Raw genomic sequence first — 14152 nt, forward strand, 5'->3', positions numbered from 1 at the left:
ACATCCATTCCATCTAGGCCTATCAATATTTGATAGGTTCCAATTAGATCTCCCCCTCATTGTTCTGATTTCCAGCGAGTATAGTCCCAGAGCCATCAAATGGTCCTCATATAATAACCTTTTCACTCCTGGAATCATTCTCATGAACCTCCTCCGGATCCTCTCCAATGCCAGGAGATCTCTTGTTAGATAAGTGACCCAAAACTGCTCACGGTACTCCAAGTGCGGTCTTACCAATACCTTATAAAGCCTCAGCATTATATCCTTGCTTTCATTTCCGAGTCCTATTGAAATGAATGCCAACAATGCATTTGCCTTCTTCACTACCCCGACTCAACCTGCAAATTAACCTTCAAGGAATCCTGCACAAGGACTCTCAAGTCCCTTTGCACCATTAATTTTTGAATTTTCTCTTGTTTAGAAAATAGTTTAGAAGATACATTTCCCTACACTATATTCCACCTGCCACTTCTTTGCCCATTCTGCTAATCTGTCCAACTCCTCCTGCAGTCTCCCTGATTTCTCAACACTACCTCCCCTCCACCCAACTTCATTATCACCTGCAAACTTGGTCACAAAGCTATCAATTCCATCATCCAAATCTTTGAAATATAATGTGAAAAGAAGCGGTCCCAATACTGACCCCTGTGGATCACCACTAGTCACTGGTAGCCTACCAGAAAAGTCCCCCTTTATTCCCACTCTTTGCCTCCTGCCAGTCTACCAATATTCTAGCCACGTTAGTATCTTTCCTTTAATACCATGGGCCCTTATCTTGTTAAGCTGCCTCATGTGCAGCACTTTGTAATAGGGCCTTCAAAATAATCAAAGTAATCAAACTCCACTGACTTTGTCTACCCTATCTGCTACCTCCTCAAAGAATTCCAACAGATTTGTCAAGCAAGATTTCCCATTAAGGAAACCATGTTGACTCTGACCTATTTTATCATGTACTTCTAAGTACTCCGATAACTGGCAATAATAATGAATTCCAACATCTTCCCAACTATGGAAGTCAGGCTAACTGGCTTACATTTTCCTTTATTCTGCCTCCCTGCTTTCTTAAAGAGTAGAGTGATATTTTCAATTTTCCAGTGACCCAGAACCATTCCAAAATCTAGAGTTTCTTGGAAGATCATTACTAATGCCTCCACGATCTCTTCAGTACCTCTTTCAGAACCATGGAGGGTAGTCCATTCGATGCAAGTGACTTATCTGCAGTACTGTACAAAAATCTTAGGTGGCAGAGAAGAAGTGCTAGGAGTGTGAAGGGCAGCACAGGTGCAGACACACTCTGCCCTAAGACACCAGGCAATTGATTCGTTGACCAACACAGAATGTCTCTTCCCGCTCCCTCCCCTCTGCCTACCCCTTTTCCCAACTATGATTCTCCTCTCACTGACCCTCTTCCACTTTCAGTCCATGTTAGAGACCCATATCAGAATCAGGTTTACCATCACTTACACATGTCATGAGATTTGTTTTTTCCCCCAAAGCAGCAATACATAAATTACTACAGTACTGTGCAAAATTCTTAGCCACCCTAGCTATACATATGTACCTAAGCGTGTCTACTATAGTAATGCTTAAGAGGCACTGAGACAGACACATGAACAGGCAGGAAATTGAGGGATACAGACCATTTGAAGACAGATAGGATAGTTTAGGTTGGCACTTGGAAAGTTCAGCACAAAAACAGTGGGCCAAAGGGCTGTATTATTGAGCTGTTTTATTCTAAATTCTGATTATAATAATGAATTTCAAATCTTAGAATCATAGCAGCTAAAACCATTGGCACCAATGATTGGGGAATTAAAATTGGATTTGATGGGGAAAAAACAGAATAGCACAGATTTCCTGTAGGATTATAGGGATGGAAGAAATGACGGAAGTGTGAAAGTGCAAGTAAAATAGCATCACAGACCCTGAAGAAAATGCTAATTGCATTGGAAGGAAAGCCATTTATTTTCATTTCGAGGACAGTTGTCCTAGTAATTTTGTGTTTTTTTCCCATTAATAGCTCTGATTTACTATTCTGTACAAATCCTGGTTCAAAAACCTGCCAGGATTTGTTGACAGGGCTCATGGATGGAATAACTATTTGGATAGCACACTTAGAACAAACTGGGGCAGGCAAGGGAGTGTGCTTGGTCTTCTGATATTTTGCAATTTGTTTAGAGTTCTTTTTTATCTTATGCAGAATAGAAATTCAAGGTTTGTTGGGACTAATGGGTGACTATTGGGGTGGATTTTTTTTCCAACTTAAAAGTTGGCAGATATCATTTAATGTAGAGATGTGAGAGACAGCGTAAGTGATACAATCTTAAAATGCCCGCAGGGACAGAGTCCTTGGCATATATCTGGATAAATACTTGAATATGCTGGAATACATATGAATTTAATGAAGGACAGGAGATATATGCATCGTAAATAGAGATGCAAAGTTATACAGAAGCAAAAAGCTGTTAAAAGCCTTGATGTTGCACTGTAAGGTCCCAACTAGACTACTGTATCAGTTTAGTTCACTTCATTCTCTGAACCTTGTGAAATCACCAAGGGTGGTGCAGAAAAGCTTTGTTCAAATAGTTCCAGGAAGCAGGGAACGGGGGTAGATTGAGGAAGCTGGAGAGATCTCATCATAATGGAGAAGATTGAGAGATTTGAGATATCTACGTTTAGATAGGTTGAGTGGAGAAAAACCTTTTCATTTCACAAAAATATGAAGAATCAAACATGACATTAAAAACTTGTAGCAAATGATCTGGAGCTGATCTAAGGAACATAGTTAGTAATGTGTGATAAAGTGCCTGAATTTATGATGAAAATCAATTGTAGCTTTCTAAAAGAAAATGGTGATGTATTTGAATGTAAAGTATATGGAGGATGCAGGAGGAGGAGTGGGGGAATAGAGCAAACTAGATTGTTTTATGAAAAGGAGGCACAACTGTGATAGGTTGAAAGCCATACATCTCTCGTATAATGATCCTATAGTTCTGTAACAGATAATGGGTTAGAACCTTTAATTTTACAAGCATACTTCAGTATTTAATAGATCGTTAAAATAGTTTACACTGGATCACACATTTAAATAGTTTATGCATGGCCAAAGAGGCAGATTTTAAGGAATATTTTAAAGAATAAGAGATAAGAGGAAATAAATTTTAGTGATGCAATTTCAGAAGCAAGAGTTGGAAGGCATGTTGGCCAACCAACATAGCAATTAAATTTTGTGAATATCATGAACCAAAATTGGTGATGTGCATGTTTTAGCAATTTTCAACCACTGCCAATTTCATGTAATTCTTTTGTATCTATTTTGTATCTAAAAGTGCTGTCACTTTTTTGTGTGGAGGAATTACTTTCTTGCATAAATTAACAAAATTGTTCATTTTCAAATTTGCTACTTAGTACTTTAGGAATTACATATGTAATATCCTGGGTAAGATCTATGTTGAGGTACTTTTACTTGAGCATTTTTCTGTAAAAGCGGTGTATCCTGCTAGTAAGAGTGTCCAGGTTTCGGCTAAGGACAAGGAGCCATGTTGTTCAACTTAGGAATGCGGTGTCAACCAATTGGGGTTGTCTTGGTACCTGTTGTAACTTTCTGCTCCGGGGAGCGCTGGGCAGAAGAGATTTCTGAAGGACAGTAACCTGGTTTTGTTTTTTTTTTTGGCAGAAGCTGCGGAGTGGGGCACAAGGGAATATGCCGCAAAATTCCATTCGAAAGAGAGTCCTTATTGTAAGAAGTGCTTTGTGCAGATCAATGGCTCCAAGTAGGAAGGTGCCAATATTCCTGAGCGAGCCAATTGATTCAAGATGGTCTTCAAGGGAAATTGAGACTGTGGCTGTTACCATAACACAGACTCTGGTTCAGTGCGTGAGTAAAGCTATACATCCAACCACTCCAGAAATGAGCTCCAACGTTTAGGTGCACATTAAGACAAATTTAACTGTAATGGGTCCTTCTCATTTTCTTTTCTTTTTCTGTAACTGTTTGCTAAAGTTGAAAATTTGGTAAATATATTTATATTGTAATTTTATTTGGTATACGACCTGTTAATTTCTTTGCATAATTCATTATTTACACAGCATTCGCTACAATCAATGTTCCTCCCCAGAAGATCCCAAGTTTCCTGTTCAGTTGAACCCCAAATCATAACAACTCGAGATGAATACTGCTTATGAAAGGTGGCCTTCTCACCGCTCAGTCACATGGCTGTCATCGGAGTTAGCTAACGAGCCAGGTTTGTATGCTAGCCTGGTGAGAGGGTTGCACTCTCACTGACATTCTGGCAGACTTTTAAGTGATAGACAAAGCAGTTAAAATAATGACAAACGACTGATAAAATGAAACACTTAACAAATTATTACTGTTCTGTCATTTCAGAAGTATTTTGTTATATATGGTGAAAATGTGCCTGTGAATAAGTGTTGCTCCTTCACTACTGATACAAGAGTTTGAATCAATTGTCAGATTTATGGATATTATGCTCAGCTTTCTCCCTGAGCAGTTCAGTATTCGGTAAATTAGCATTTTAATTCAGAACCTCTAGGAGATGGAAAATGACAGTATCAATATTTCTTCTGAACAGGCGATGGAGATCCATAGTGATGCCAAAATTCACTGTCTGAGTTCTAACCCTGGTTCGTGCTTATGATGAAGTTTAGAAATCCAAGATTTGGAAATGAAAGCCAGACAAATCACCAGAGCTTGCTCAAAAGAAATATTAATATTGTTGATTCATGGAGTCATAAAAAATTACAGCACAGAAACAGGCCCTTTGGTCCATCTAGTCCATGCTGAAACCATTTAAACTGCTTACTCCCATCGATCTGCACTAGGACCATGGTCCTCCATACCCTACCATCCATGTTCCTATCCAAACTTTGCTTAAACATTGAAATCGAGCTTGCATGCATCACCTGTACTAGCAGCTTGTTCCACTCTCTCATAACCCTGAGTGAAGAAGTTTCCCCTCATGTTCCCCTTAAACTTTTCACCTTCCACCCTCAACTCATGAACTCTGGTTGTAGTCCCACCCAACCTCAGTGGAAAATGTCTGCTTGTATTTACCCTATCTATACCCCTCAAAATTTCGTATACCTCTATCAAACCTCCATTCAAATCTCGTATGTCCTAAGGAACATAGTCCTAACCTATTCAATCTTTCCTTATAACTCAGGTCCTCCAGACCTGGTATAATCCTTGTAAATTTTCTCTAAACTCTTTCAACCTTATTTACATCTTTCCTAGAGGTAAGTGATCAAAACTGCACACAATACTCCATATTAGGCCTCACAAACATTTTATACTTCTTCAACATAACATCCCATCTCCTGTACTCAATACTTTTATTCATGAAGGCCAATGTGCCAGAGGCTTTCCTTACCACCCTATCTACCTGCGATGCTACTTTCAACAAATCGTGGACCTGTACTCCCAAATCCCCTTGTTCCACTGCACACTTTAGTGCCCTACTCTTCACTGTGCAAGACCTCCCCGTTGATCCTACCAAACTGCAACAACTCGCACTTGTCTGCATTAAATTCCATCTGCCATTTTCAGCCCATTTTTCCAGCTGGTCCAGATCCCTCTGCAAGGCATAACAGCCTTCCTCACTGTCCACTACACCCCCAATCTTGGTATCATCCACAAAATATCTGATCTAGTTAACCACATTATCTCATCCAGATCGTTGATAAAGATGACAAACAACAATGGACTGAGCACCGATCACTGTGGCACTCCACTAGTCACAGGCCTCCAGTCTACTATCATCTACTACCACTCTGGCTTCTCCCAAAAAGCCTATGTTTAAACCAATTTACTACCTCATCTTGAATGCCGAGCAAATGTACGTACCTTCTTAACCAACCTCCCATGAAGGCTAAATTCCACTACCTTGCCTGCATCAACTTTCCTGGTAACTTCCATGAAAAACTCTATAAAATTGATTCGACATGACCTAGCATGCACAAAACCATGCATGCTATGCTTAATCAGTCCAAGTGTGTGTGTGTGTGTGTATATATCTGGACCTTTAGAATATCTTCCAATAACTTCCCACAACTGCTGTCAGACTCACCAACCTATAACTTCCTAATCGATTTTAAGAGCCTTTCTCAAACAGTAGAACAACATTGGCTATGTTCCAATCCTCTAGTACCTCTATTGTTGCTAAGGATAATTCAAATATCTCTGCTAGAGTTCTGAGTAGGCACATTGATCAATTGTGGCCACAATGTGCAATAAAATGCTCATTTTGTTTTATTTCCACAGAGGGCAATTAAACATACTGCTATGTTTGGAACGAACATTTGTTATTAAACAAATAACATTCAGTTAGTGATCACAGTTCAGTTTTCTTAGATGCTCAAAAATAAGGTTTAAGCAGAGCTGCCATTGTCGGAGTGGGCTGGGGTTAAAGTGATCAGGTTTTGACTCAACGGGTTTTCATTTAACAGGCTCTAAGTTTCTCATAAGTTAATTTTCTGCATCTTTGTCTACTAGCACATAGTGCGGTATGAATGGATCCAGGGTTATTAGTATGTTCAATGTGTGAGATGTGGGAATTCTGGGAGACCTCCAGTCCCCCTAATAAAATATCTGCATGAGGTGCATCGAGCTGCAGCTCCTGAGAGACTATTTCAAAGAACTGAGCAGCAGCTCGATGATCTTTGACACATATTGGAGAATGAGTATGTGATAGATAGGAGCTACGGGGATGTAGTCACACCTAAGTTACAGGAAGCAGGTACCTGGCTGACTGTCAGAAAAGGGAACGGGAATAGGCAGCCAGTGCAGCATTCCCCTCAATATTAAGTATACTGCCTTGGATACTACCAGGTAGGAAGCCGCAGCGACCGAGTCACTGTCACAGTCTGGCTCTGTGGCTCAGAACAGAAGGGGAGTAGAAGAGGAGCAAATAGGAAACTTTGTGGATGTGAAAAGGACACCTGGTTGTTATGTTGCCTCCCAGGTGTCAGGATCCAGGGATGACTCAGATCGGGTTCACAGCATTCTAAAAGGGGAGAGTGAACAGCTAGAAGCTGTGGTACATATCGGTACCAATGACATAGGTAAAAAGAGGGATGAGGTCCTGAGGAGAGAATACCAGGGAGTTAAGTAGAAAGCAAAAAAAGCAGGACCTCAAGGACAATGATCTCTGGATTGTTGCCTCTACCATGTTGCATTGTGGGTAAGAATAGGAGACTTGTCAGATGAATGCATGGCTGAGAAATCTACGCAGGGGACAGGGTTTCAGATTTCTGGTTCATTGGGGAAGATATTACCTATACAAAAAGCACGGGTTACACCTGAACCTGAGGGCGGTATCAATATCCTTGCAGACAGGTTTGCTGGAGTTGTTGTGGAGGACAAAGTAATTTGGAAGGGGTATGGGAACTATAGTGATAAGGTTGAGGATTGAACTGCTGGTATACAAATAGATGCAGTGTATATGAGACTGTGAAGAAGGACAGGCAGATGAGAGGGCAAAATTGCCACCAGTGGAATGGGTTGAAGTGTAATATTGGGGCAAATCTAAAAGGGTGATGAATACAGGACTGAAGGTGATATATTTTAATGAACGCAGTATGTGGAATAAGGTAGGAGATCTTCTAGCACAGTTAAGAGATTGGTTGGTATGACATGGTAAGCAGTATTGAGTCATGGTTGAAAGATCATAATTGGGAGTTTAACATCTGAGGGTACACATTGTATCGAAAGGATAGACAGATAGAGGGAGAGAATGTAGTAACTATTGGTAAAAACGTGAAATCAAATTCTTAGAAGGAGGTGACATAGGATAGGAAGATGTAGAATTGTGTGATTTAAGAAACTGCAAGGGTAAAAAGACCCTGATGGGATATATACACAGGCCTCCAAACAGTAGCTAGGATGTGGAGTATACACTACAACAAGAGATAGAAAAGGCATGCAAAAATGGCAATGTTATGTTAGTCATGGAAGATATCAATATACACGTAGATAGGAAAATTCCTGTTTGTGCTGGATCCTAAGAGAAGGAATTTCTAAAATGCTTATAAGCACCTGGTGTTTGAGTCAATTAAAGAAAAGGCAATTTTTATTGGATGTTATGTAATGATTTAACACAGCTCTAGTATTTGGCATGCCTACACTGAGAAAAAAAGATCCTTTTTGCCTTTTCGCTGCCTCCCATATACTCCTAGTTGATATGTAGATAGAATTGACCATTAGACCATAAGATATAGGAGCAGAATTAAGCCATTCAGCCCATCGAGTCTGCTCCATCGTGGCTGAACCCAGATCCCACTCAACACCATACACCTGCATTCTCGCCATATCCTTTGATGTCCTAACCGACCAAAGGATGTAATCAAGGAACAAAAGAGAACCGATGCCTTAATCACAAACTACACAATTTCAAAACTGTTATGTGAAAGAAGATCATTAAGGTCATTTTGTTCATATTAGCCAACAAACACAAATTTAAGAAAATAAAAAATGTGCAAGTTGATTTGATTTTTGTCCTTGCCACAATTTTCCTGAACTAACCCTACCCACAATTTACCTCAACAAGACCACAAGCTACGGGAGCAGAATTAGGACCCTTTTGCCTAAGTTATGACTCTGTACACACAGCTTTCTCACTATAACAACTCCAAAGTTTCACCAGACTTGTCTCAATCTTAAGTGTACAATATCTTACTGTCAAATTCTAGACTCCCCTATGAGAAGAAACAAGCTCCCAGCGTCTAGCAGTCATGCCATCTCAAAACCTTGCACTCTCAATTACATCACCCTAATATTTTTATCTCCAGAGAATAAAGGCCAATTCTGTTCATTTTCAGTCACAAGAAAATCTCCTTATCACATTTAATGTGCCATTTATTTTATGCTTGAAAAATGGGTATGTTCCTACGTTTCCTCGTGTTCCATCTGCCAATTTTCAGCAAACCTGATGAAGGGACCAAGTGTAATGATGTAAGTAATTAGTAGAAAATGGAAATAATGAAGACCATTGAACTTACAATTTGCCATCTTTTCTCTTCTGAAGTTTTCCAAGACCTTCCTGAAATTTACCAATGATCCATCTACAGTGCCTACAAAAAGTATTCAAACCCCACCCCCCCCAAAGTTTTCATGTTTTATTCTTTTACATACTGGAATCACAGTAGGTTTTCCAAGCTCAGTGGCTGAGGTGGGAGAGACTGTGCATACAACAACTGTTGCCGGCTGCTTCACCAGTTGCAGAGTGGCAAAGGGAAGGCCATTGTTGATAAAACCTCACATGAAATATCGGCCAATTTGTCAGAAGACGTGGGAGTCTCTGAATTCAGTGGAAGAACTTTCTATGCTCTGATGAAAATAAAATTGAGCTTTTTGCCCATCAAACTAGACGCTATGTTTGGCGTAAGCCAAACACTACACGTCATCAAAAACACAGCATCCCTACCGTGAAGCAAGATGGTGGCTGCATCATGCTGAGGGGATGCTTCCATTCAGAGGGCCCTGAAAGGCTTGTGAAGGTATAGGATAAATTGAATGCAGCAATACAGAAATCCTTGAGGAAAACTTAGAGAACTGCAACTCGGGAGATGATTTGTTTTCCAGCAGGACAATGACCCTAAGCATAAAGCCAGAGCTACATAGGAATGGCTTAAAAACAACAAGATTAATGTCCTGGTGTGTCCAAGTCAGAGTCTGGACCTCAAACCAATTGAGAATTTGTGGCTGGACTTGAAAAGGGCTGTTCACTCATGATCCCCATGCAATCTGCCAGAGCTTGAGCAGTTTTTTCAAAGAAGAATGGGGGAAACTGTAGTGTCCAGATGTGCAAAGCTGAAAGAGACCTATCCACACAGACTCAGAGTTGCAATTGCTGCCAAAGCTGAATCGACTAAATACTGACTTGAAGGGGGTAAGTACTTATTCAATCAATTATATTGTGTTTTATATTTGTAATTAATTTAGATCACTTGCAGAGATATGTTTTCACTTTGACACAAAACAGGCTTTTTCTGTCATTCAGTGTTAAAAAAGCCAAATTAAATCCAAATTATATCAATGCTGTAAAACAATAAAATATGAAAACCTCAAAGAGGGGTGAATACATTTTATAGGCACTGCATTAAAAGTAACAAGTAACTTTTTAAAAATCATTTATCTGATAAAATCGTGACAGCCTCTTTTACTCTAAAAAATAATTAACTCAGCCTAGCCAATTGCAACAGATAACAATTGTGCAGCCCTAGTATTATCATAAATTTCTAATTAAATCAATTCCTCCTTGTAATGAATGGTGTGTCGTCCACAAATAAACAACAGATCTCACATATCTAGTGAGTTATACAATTCCAATACAAAGTTCCAGCTCTTATAGGTCATGCATTGGACAAAGAAGTGCATTACGTGCTTTCTCAACATCTAATTTATCTCCACTGCTACCTTCCTAGATCTGTGGAAATATGCTGCAAGATTTTACTGTTTCTCTTCTAATTATCTCACTTTCCTGCCTTGTTCACTCTTCTTATATGCATTATCTCACACATTATTTCCTATTGTTTTGTCATTCTATTCCATCTATTAAAAAGTTTACTGCAGTTGAAAACTAGACTTCATTATAACCAAATTATTAATTTTGATATTAACTGCAAACTTCTAAATTACAATTCCTATGTTTACTGCCAATAAAGAGAGCAAATTTAATTACAGAAATTGACATCTTACCAATTCTCCAAACAGTGCCAAGTATGAGAAAGAGCAGAGAGCAAACTGAAAGCAGGGGCACGGCTTATACATCAGTGTACACTATATATTACTTATTACTTATTTACATAAGAACATAAGAAATAGGAGCACGAGTAGGCCATTTGGCCCGATGTGTCCGCTCTGCCATTCAATAAAATATGGCTGATCTGACCATGAACATCTCCACCTATCTGCCTTTTCCCCATAACCCTCAATTCCCCTTCTATGTAAAAATCTATCCAACCTTGTCTTAAATATATTTACTGAGGTAGCCTCCACTGCTTCATTGGGCAGAATTCCATTGATTCACCACTCTTTGAGTAAAGTAGTTCCTCATCTCTGTCTTAATAGACAAATCCTATAGACCATAGGCCTATAGACAAATCCCACCAGTGACTTTTTTTTTCCCTTTACTATTCCTAATCTCTACCAAGATGGATTTAACATTCTGCCCCTTAGATCTTATATAGTCTCTCACTATCGCCCTGACCTTATCCTTAATTAAGAACGGTACCCCACCTCCCTAACCTTCCTGCATATCCTTCCGTATTACCTGTTATCCTTAGATATTTAATTCCCAATCCTCTCCACCCTGCAACCATGTCTCTGTAATGGCTACTAAATCATATCCTTTTTAAACTGATTTGTGCTACGAATTCACTGACCTTGTCACAAATACTATGGGCATTCAGATAAGGTGGCCTTTCAGTCATTGTGCCTTTAAAATCTAGTAATCTTTGCCTCTTACGCACTTGACTTTTCTGTACTTTACGCTTACTTTTCTCTTTTTTAACTTTTGCTTTTATCTTTATCCACACTTTTCTCTTTTACTTTATCCATACCTCTCCAATCTGTTGAACTCACCCCTCTGCCCCCCCACCCCCCGCTATTTGGTTTAAAGCCCTATCCACAACCCTAGTTATGCAATTCGCCAGGATCCAGGTCCCATCATGGTTCAGGTTCAGGTGGAACAGCTCCCTCCTTCCCAATACTGCTGCCAATTTTCCACTTCTCCCACACCAGTCCCTGAGCCATGCATTTAACTTTCTAATCTTCTTAACACAGTGCCAATTTGCAGATGGCTTAGGTAGTCATCCAGAGATTACCACCCTTTTCGTTCTGCTTTTTAATTTAGTTCCTAGCTGCTCAAATTCCCTCAACAGAATCTCTTTCCTCATTCCATGCATTCCAATTATTCACAACAAAGGTTCATTTCATTTCACGGCAAGCAGAGAGACCTCGTGGCCTTCAAAACTCTTTAGGGTATCATCAATCCATAAGCACTGCTATTCAGACAGCCCACATTCAAATCTGTACCACAACTGAAAGGAATTCCTCTCTCAGTGCCCATGTGGTGTTGCACCAAAGCCTGCATATCCTGCAGGACACATACAACAATATGAGAATAGTCCTAGTGTCCACGCTCTTTGGTTCAGTGCACCTGCTCTAGTTAAACCATAAGAAACAAAACAACTGTTGTTCTCTGGCAACATGTTTTTTTTTCCTTCTCTCCTTTCAACTTTCTGAGCAACTGTTTCCTTTGCATTGTGTTGATTTAGCCTTCAATCATCACTAACACCTTCACACAACACTTCCAAGAAAATGCAGGAGATACAACATTTAACCTCTATCATTTCATTGTTAATAATCAAAATCAATCTTTCCAAGTAAAATATAAAATGACACATGCTTTATTCAGATTAATGTTTTCATGATCAAATGAAGATGAGCTCTCCTCAACCAAGAGCAAAATAGTTGAGCACTTTGTGAAACATCTCAAATTAGTCCACAAATGTGACTCTGAACTTCTTATCATCCTGTCATGTCATTAGGCCATCAGGCTCCTATACTTTCACCAATCATCCCTTCTGTTCTTGAATCTGCCCTGTTTTCTATGCTTCATAAATATTCTCATCTGTTCTTTCCTTTTCTCTCTCCTTTCTGCAATTGTGATTTGATTTCGACACTGAAATATGAGAAAATCGGCAAATGCTGGAAATCAAAAGCAACACACACAAAATGCTGGATGAACTCAGCATCTATGGAAAACAGTAAATAGCCAACATTTTGAGCCAAGTCCTGATGAAGGGTCTTGGCCTGAAACATCGACCGTTTACACTTTTCCATAGATGCTGCCTGGCCTGCTAGTTTCAACTCTGTATCATTTTCCACTGATGATGCTCAATCTGCTCAGTAATTTTGACATCTACTATTTTATAGGTTTCAACACTTCCAGCACCGGCAGTTTTATTTCTTACCTTTCTATTAAGTATTACTCTTGGGCCTGTTGGCAATTGAATACATTTTCAAATAGTCAAAAAGCAACTAAAGACAAAAAAATCACTTTAAGATTGATGGAACTGTGCAGCAATGCCAACAAAGTGTTCTGTTAACACAATTTCTCCCAGTGGAGGTTGGTTGTAGGGGATTCATAGCCCATTCTTCAGTTAGAGCCTTCAGCATTTTGGGCATTGAGGGAGAGAGGAAGAGGACAGCCATCCGCAGTATCATCGACGCGGCAGAGAGGGCCTCAAGATGGCTGTGGCTCAAAAGAGGGGAGCCATGGAGTCATAAATAGCTAGCCATCTGGACACAAGCTGGGGTCTGATCAGCCCCGGTTGGGTCATCTGGAGGAGGTTGTATGATGTTGAAAGACCCGAAACACCCGATGATTCCAGGAACATCACTGAAGATGTGTCCAGAAGCATCAAGAGATGTATGTACACAGTCACAACTCTACAAAAGTGACAGAAATCTACTGTTCCCCGAAAGTCCTCTAAAATGGGGAATGCCAAATACTCCATTCAAATGCTACAGAGCAACAATGCTCAGATTTAGATCTCAGTGCCATGTAGTAAACTAAGTATACAGTTTATTACTTTAGCTACTGTTTATCAGTGCCCTGAAATACCAAACATACCTGCCAATTATGTTTAATTCAAATATTTTTCAATCATTTTGAGGATATCATTTCATGATTTCAATCATTTTCAATCAGCAAAAGGATAAGATGTGAGAGAACAGTGAAAAAGTGTGTATGGAACTGGATGAGACAGCAGAGATACTTAATAAATACTTTGCTTCAGTATTCACTACAGAAAAGGATCTTGGCGATTGTAGAGATGACTTAAAGCAGATTGAAAAGCTTGAGCATATTGACATTAAGAAAGAGGATGTGCTGGAGCTTTTTGAAAAGTTGGATAAGTCTCCGGAACCAGATGAGATATACCCCATGCTGCTGTGGGAAGTGAGGGAGGAGATTGCCGAGCCTCTGGCAATGATCTTTACATCTTCAATAGGGACGGGACAGGTTCCGGAGGATTGGAGGGTTGCAGATGTTGTTCTCTTATTCAAGAAAGGGAGTAGAGATAGCCCAGGAGATTATAGACCAGTGAGTCTTACTTCAGTGGTTGGTAG

General features: G+C 39.7%; 1 protein-coding gene across 3 annotated transcripts in view; it reads right to left on the reverse strand.

Annotated features, from left to right (window-relative positions):
* The window catches only part of dock1 (dedicator of cytokinesis 1), a 575517-nt gene that overhangs the window by 397761 nt on the left and 163604 nt on the right, over positions 1-14152 (reverse strand). The gene's annotated exons all lie outside the window — the stretch shown is intronic.

The sequence above is a fragment of the Mobula hypostoma genome, chromosome 19, assembly GCF_963921235.1.
Source record: "Mobula hypostoma chromosome 19, sMobHyp1.1, whole genome shotgun sequence".
Classification (NCBI taxonomy): Eukaryota; Metazoa; Chordata; class Chondrichthyes; order Myliobatiformes; family Myliobatidae; genus Mobula; species Mobula hypostoma.